Raw genomic sequence first — 7,599 nt, forward strand, 5'->3', positions numbered from 1 at the left:
TTCAGGTTCAATGCCAAACTTATTAGCCACAAAGGGTGTAACATATGATAATGTAGATCCCGGATCAATCAGCGCATATACATCATAAGAAAACACAGATATAATACCTGTAACAACATCTGGAGACGACTCGAGATCCTGTCGACCTACTAGAGCATAGGTTCGATTTTGAGCACCACTCGAACTCGGCACTGCACCTCTACCCCTACCACGACCTGTCGACTGCTGAAAACCCCGTGCTGGAGGTCGAACTGATGAGGAAGAACCAGACACAGATCCAGTCGGCTGAGCCATACCATCACCTCCTCTATTAGGACAATCCCGCATCATATGGCCAGGCTGCCCGCACGAATAGCATGCATCAGAACCTCGACGACACAGTCCAAAGTGGGCCTTGCCGCACTGATCACAATGTGGTGTTGGGGGTCTCATCTGACTAGTATCCCTGTGATGTTGCGAGCCAGATGCCCGCGAACTCTGACCTGGACCAGAATAGGATCGATCATATCGAGGCCTCTGAAACTGTGGAGGAGCACTAGCTACAGGTGGCGCCGAACTCCTCGAAAACTGTGGCCTGATGCGGCCTCTGAAGTCATCAGAATACCCTGCAAATCTCGCCCTCTTATGCTGGCCCCTATCCTGCTCCCTAACTGCCCTCTGCTGGCGCTTACGATCCTCTAGGGTCTGGGCATAAGCTTGAATACGGGAAATATCCATGCCCTCCACCAAGGAGGCTGTCGTACACTCATTTATCAGATGTGGTCCCAACCCATTCACGAACATATGCACCCTATCACTCATCTCGGCCACCATATGGGGAGCATACCTTGCCAAAGAATCAAACTGCATACTGTACTCTCGCACACTCATATTACCTTGTCTAAGGTTCAAGAACTTATCAGCTCTAGCTCGTCGTATCTCAACTGGCAAGTAGTGACGAAGAAAGGCCTCAGAAAATTCCTTCCACACAGCTGGAGGAGGGTTCGGACCCCTGGATCTCTCCCAACTATCATACCAGAGAACCGCTAAATCCCGTAGCCGATAAGAAGCCAACTCTACTGCCTCTGTATCACTAACATGCATAACCCGAAGTGTACGATGAACCTGGTCAATAAAAGTCTGTGGGTCCTCCTTGGGGTCTGATCCGGTAAACACTGGAGGGTCTAAATTAATAAAATCACGAACTCTTGTACTAACTGGTTTCTCAGCAGCACCTGTATTCTGCCTCTGAGCCTGAGCAGCTACCAAGCTAGTCAATAACTGCAAAGCACTCCGCATATCCTGGTCTGGAGTGCCAGACGGAGGAACTGGAGGCGCTGGGTGCCTTCTAATATCCTCTGGAGGAGATGGAGTAGATGAGGTATGAGAGGGCATCTCACTTTGAGCCTCACTTTGTCCTGCTCTGACTTGGGGCACCTGACTGGTACCCTCTCCCGCTGCTGTATCAAGCCGTCTACTAATCGTTTGCTTCCTAGTCGAAGGCATCACTGAAAAAAACAAGGTGAATATTAGAGACGAACACTTACGACTCAACTCTACGCACGATCTAGATTCAGGAAGAAGGTAACAACCCTAGATGTCATGTAGCCTCCTGATTATAAATGTGGCGCGCTACACATCCATAATCAAGACTCTACTAGACACGGCTCATAGACAACCCCTAGGACAGACTTGCTCTGATACCAAGTTTGTCACGACCCAAACTGAAGGGCCATGACTAGCACCCGACCACACTTGTCGAGCACCAACGTACATTTCATCTAACCTTCATTATTATCTTTTAAGGCTGACGAGATCAATATAAATGGTAGACCTAGATCATGGACAACCAGCAATAAAATATGACGACATGAACATACATAGCAGGGGATGACCAGACAATCAAGAAACTACATATAAGGTATGAGCTACCACGCTACTATGAAAGACTATACAACAAAAACTAGCCGACAAGGCATACCAAACTATACATGAGCCGACACCTGTCTATGAGCCTCTAAAAGAACATAAGTGTTGCAACATAGCTGGAACAGGGCCCCGACATACCCATAATGTCTATAACAAAAATTGCATACCAAGACCAAGGCAAGTCCGGAGAAGGGATCTCGCCAATCACCGCTGAACTGGACAGTCTACTGTGGTGGGGGAGCTACACCTGCCTGTCTATCAGGACCTGCAGCACGACATGCAGCGTCCACAAATAAAATTACGTCAGTACGAATAAAGTACTGAGTATGTAAGGCAAAGAACCATAAATACGATCAGTAATGTAAGCAAGGATAGAGAATATACAACCTGTAACATCTTAGTACCTCTTAGGGCTACTTACATGAAATGCATGATACATATGTATAAATACATAAACCTTTAAAGCATTCGCCTCTGTGGGCATCATCATTCGCCTCTGTGGGCATCATCATCATCATATCGTACCCGGCCATAATAGGCTCGGTAGAATCGTACCCGGCCACGTGGAGCTCGGTAAAACCCAACTGATCAGTGGTTGCACAATAGGTGCCGTACCCGGCCAACTATAGCGTGGCTCGGTAGAGTAAAATAGATACATATATATAATGCATGCTCGACTCATGGAATCACATTCTAAACCTTTCGGAGTGACGTAAGGTCGGTATCCTCTGTACACGTTATTAGGACTAACTCTTCACTATGAACCTTATAAGAATCAGGAAGTACCAACAACATTGATAACATAAGAATAAGAGAAGCAACATTAACATCAATCGTTCCATAAGAGGGAAAACAATGTAAGTACTGCTAGCTTCTAAGAGTAGAGTATCTTGGAAGCTCGTTCATTACATTATGTACAATCGGAGTCGTGCAAAAGAAGGAAAGGGATAGCCTCACATACCTTGTATATACTGCCCCAATCTCAAGCTATGCAATTGTCAAAACTCCTTAGTCTACAATAAGAGAAACGATACTATCGTTATCATTTAAGCGTCATAACTATTATGTATCGACCACAACCTATTTTACGATGAAACGGACAGCACCTCCCCTATATATATGACCTCACACCATTCAAAACAGTCACCAAACAGCCCAAACAACATCAATAATAAACATATTGAGCCTCCCAAAATAGTCCACACACAGCCTAATCACTCCATACATACGACGACCACCGTAGTCGTGTCAAACAACCTGGAAATGTTACGAATAACTATCAGCCCATAACCCTACATATATATGGTGTTTCTCCACACCCTTCCTCCTCCAAAACTCCACAAGATAGTAGTAAAATACGCAGCCCAACAACAACGCAAAACAGTCCACAAAACAATAACATTACTACCAAGCCTTTCGATATATATCTCACAAGTTCTAGCTTCAATGGCTTAGCCGCAACTTGGATAATCTTAAATACATATAGAGTAAGAGGTTCCTTACCTTTATACAGAAAGAACCAGTCCAATTTGACCTTAAATTTCCATGAAATATCACCCCAATGCTGCCACAACAACAAAAAAGCAAAACTAGCGATCAATTAGTGTTTTTCAGCACTAGAATCACTTTAGAAGGCTTGAAATCACCTAGGATTGATATTAAGAACATGAGGGAGTATTTATAGAACATAAACCCTTTAAAACAACCACCCACACGAGCTGGAACGACACAAAAATGAGCAACAACAAGAAGAACAAGAGACTTACTAGCCCCACGGAATTCCCGACACTTGATTTGTGTTGTTTGCCCTTTTTTGGGTCTTGAATCTTGAGAGAACCTTGAGAGGATGTTTCTAGGGTTCTAAGGTCTGAAAATAGTGAGAAGAAATGACTTAAAACGGGTTGGAGGCATCCTATATAGGTCCAAATATCTTAAACCACCTTAGTGGGCCCCATAGAGAGGTGCTTGGCGCAGTCTCGTTAAAACGTGAATATCTCTCTACTACGAGATCGTATCGATGAACGGTTTAATACATTGGAAACTAGACTCATAGATATTTAATTTGGTTGGTAGATCACCCCGTAATTCCTTGTAAATTATGAGAAAAGATTAGAAACATTTGACCTAATGTTTAAGTAAAATTATGAACCTAAGTTGCGACAACTTTTGTCGACTTTTGTTTCATAACTCGTTTGACTTCAAGACTTATGATACGGATATTATATGATTAAAATACCTTAATAAATGACCTCTTGAGTGTATTAAGCACCGCTAGATTACCTGAAAATACGAGTTACAACATCCTTGATTCGTTTAACTTCTAATACTGGTTAATCACCCTTATACACTCTTGTATCACTTAAGACCAATAGGATTGACTTCTTATCATCTCAAAGATAATTCCTTCTTGAATTTATGTTAACTAATATATGGCATGAACTAACACATATGGATATGGGTTGTAACATATTGCGGGGTGTAACACAGACATATTCACCTCAGCATCCTCAGATGGTTGGATCTGGACTATGATTAGATTGAGAGTGATTGTTGGTTTCTTTGGGCCATCACCTTCTGCGATCAACCCGATTGATCCATCGGGATCCCAATCATATTCTATTTCAATCATGTGAATACCTCCATTGTTATGGTCTGGCAAAGGGTTGTTGCGAACATTTGGAGCGGGTTCTTTTGCCACAACGATCTTTTTGTCAATTAAAGACTGGATCTTGTCTTTCAAGAAATGACATTCATCGATGGTGTGCCCTTTCATGCCGGAGTGCTAGGCACAGTATTTGTTTGGGTTAACCCATTAAGAAGGATTCTCAGGGGTTGCAACAGGGATGGGGGTGACATAACCAACAGCTTTGAGTCTCTCATACAGCTGGTCGATGTGCTGTATATTGTTTTGGAGGTTTGCTATCAAAATTAGGTCGGGGTCTAGGGAAGTTTTGGCGTGCAGGGGGTGATTGATAGTGGGATGGTTGAGCATTATAGGTTTGGTAGACATGAGCGGGTTAGGAGTATCTAGGAGAAGTGGGTTTATATGTAGGAGGTGGAGGTGACTGATAAGTTGGTGGCGGAGCTTGGTATGAAGGTGAGGGTGCTTGGTAATTTAGGGTTGGATGATATGTGAGTGGAGGTGTTGGGTAAGTGTGGTATTTGAGAGGCGATTGTGTCCTTTATGCAACCATCACATCCCCCACTTCCCTTTTCTTGGACACACCGCCGGATTGTAAAGGCTTATTTGTATCTTGCAAGGCCTCGAAGTTTGTAACCATACAGCTTTTAATACCTTCTTCAATTCTTTCACCCAGTTTGATAATGTCGGAAAACTTGTGGTTCTCAATCATCATCGGTCGTTCATAGTACTGCGGGTCTTGAGCTCGAACAAAGAACTTGTTCATTTGCTCCTCCTCTAAGGCGGGTCTGACCTTAGCAGCCTTGGACCTCCAGCGAGTAGCGTACTCACAAAATGTCTCTGTGGGCTTCTTCTTCAAATTCTATATATAGAACACGTCTGGTGCGTTCTCTATATTAAACCAGAATCGATCCATAAAGTCAGATGCCATGCCTACCCAGCTTGACCACTTCTTGGGTTCTTGGCTGATGTAATAAGATAATGCATCTCCTTTCAAACTCCTCATGAACAGCTTCATGCAGGTTCTTTCATCCTTCCCTACTCCAACCAGCTTGTCACAATATGTCCTCAGATGGACCCTTGGATCACTCATACCATCAAACATTTTGAACTTAGGAGGTTTGTACCCCTCAGGCAGTTCAACATCAGGCTGTATGCAAAGATCCTCATAGTTCAGCCTCTTGATTCCTTTGCTCCCTTCAACGCCCTAAATTTGGCTGGTCAATTTCTTAAGCTCTTCGGCCAAGTTCTTGATAAGCATATCCTTTTCATCAGTCTCCGGTATGCCCGAGATAGATTGGGTGGAGTGTGGCATTGTTTCCATGTAGATATGAGTGTTATGGTGGCCTGGTGTATGGGTGTGGAAATGGTCATTTACGGAGTTCTGAGGTTCTGGGATGAGTAGTGGAGTGTTGTTTAGGGTATGGCAGGTGCTACATTGGTTCTTTGGGGGAGCAATGTGATGGTAATGTGCGAGATGATTCTGTTATTTTGGAATATTTTGAGGAGGTGTAGGGTTTTGAGTGTTGGGGATGTTGATATTTTGGGTGCTGAGGAAAAATGACAAGTTTGCCAGATTTTGAACCTGATTGAGCTCTTCCTGGAACTTTAACAGTTTCTGTTCAAGCTGCGACATATTCTCGTTTGGAACCTGAATACCCTAGCTATTAGTGGCTTCTCCCCTATTAAACTGTGTTTTCCTTCCTAATGTTGCTTAAATCTTCCATTTTGCCTTTGTTCTTGCCTTTGATAGGACTAAGAAGAGGAGTGGGTGGAGGGCCCTTGGATCTTGTGAAATAAGATGATGATGCCAGAGTGCACGAACTAACCTTTGGGGAAGGAAATACTAAAAAACAAAAAATAAAAACAAAAGGTAATCGAGTCAGTGAGGATTATAAAATGTATTGCAATATTTAAACACATAGTGCATGAATGTAAAGCGTGTCCTAAGTATTCTTTGGCTGCATCGAACATCTTCCCCAACTCGCGAAGCCCCAGCAATAAATATGCTATGGCTAGATGTCCGCCTTCGGTCCCTTCTGTATTTTGACAATCTTCAACCCTTTTGAGAAATTTTCTCTCCAGTCCTACTATGCCTCGCTCCAAGTATCCTAGCCTTTTGTTGGCGCTGATAGCCATATCCTTCCATTCCTCAATCAGTTTCTGCTTGGACTCTTGTATCTCGCGGTGTTCGCTCTCGCACCTACGGATCCTTTTGCGCAGCTGGTTGTACTTGATTTGTGCCTCAACCTTTTCATCTATAATTCTCTGACTTCGAACGAACCCTGGCTGGTCCAGACCATCATGATTTTCTTCCAACCAACCTGAATAAAAAAGATTGCAACCAGCATGACACCGGTCTAGCTCGATGGTGTCTCTCCCCATTATGATCTTGCAATGCCACATGTGTTGGGCTTGGCACTTGTAAGGACTGTCATCATTTTGGAAGTAAGCTCGGAAATGGCTCATCTTGTCAACCCTGGGTATTATTTGCTTCCTACCTGCTTGCCTTATAACTCTAAGAGGGACATAAGGGTATATTCCTCTTAGACCAATCAATATCAGGAGAGGTACATATCTTGACCAGGCGATGAAATCCCCTACCGGAAACCACTCGAACATCCATTGAACTTGTTCTTTAGTCAAATTATCAAAGAGCTCAACCCATCCTTTGGCAGTCTCAGGTTGAGCGAACATGTCGGGGATATAATTCATTCGCTTTGGATGGTGGAAAGCGATGTGGTCATCCCAGTCCCTCCGCTGAATTTCTTGTCGGTATTCGCCCTTTTGGAGATGTTTCATGAGCCAGAGTTGAAGAAGTAGATTGCATCCTTCGAAGTTTTTGCTCCTCATTAACACTTCTCTAAGGCTCGGTATATGTCTGTAGTAGATTGCATCCTTCATACTAATTTGCTATGACCGTAACAGGTAGTCAAAAGGAATGTATGATTCCTTCAGGCATGTCAATTGTGCATTCTTCTTCAAACCCATCATTTTAAATGTTGTTAGGTTGGATCTCCAGGAGGGATGGTAGATTTCCCAGATATTTT

Source organism: Nicotiana sylvestris, chromosome 12 (assembly GCF_000393655.2).
Source record: "Nicotiana sylvestris chromosome 12, ASM39365v2, whole genome shotgun sequence".
Lineage (NCBI taxonomy): Eukaryota > Viridiplantae > Streptophyta > Magnoliopsida > Solanales > Solanaceae > Nicotiana > Nicotiana sylvestris.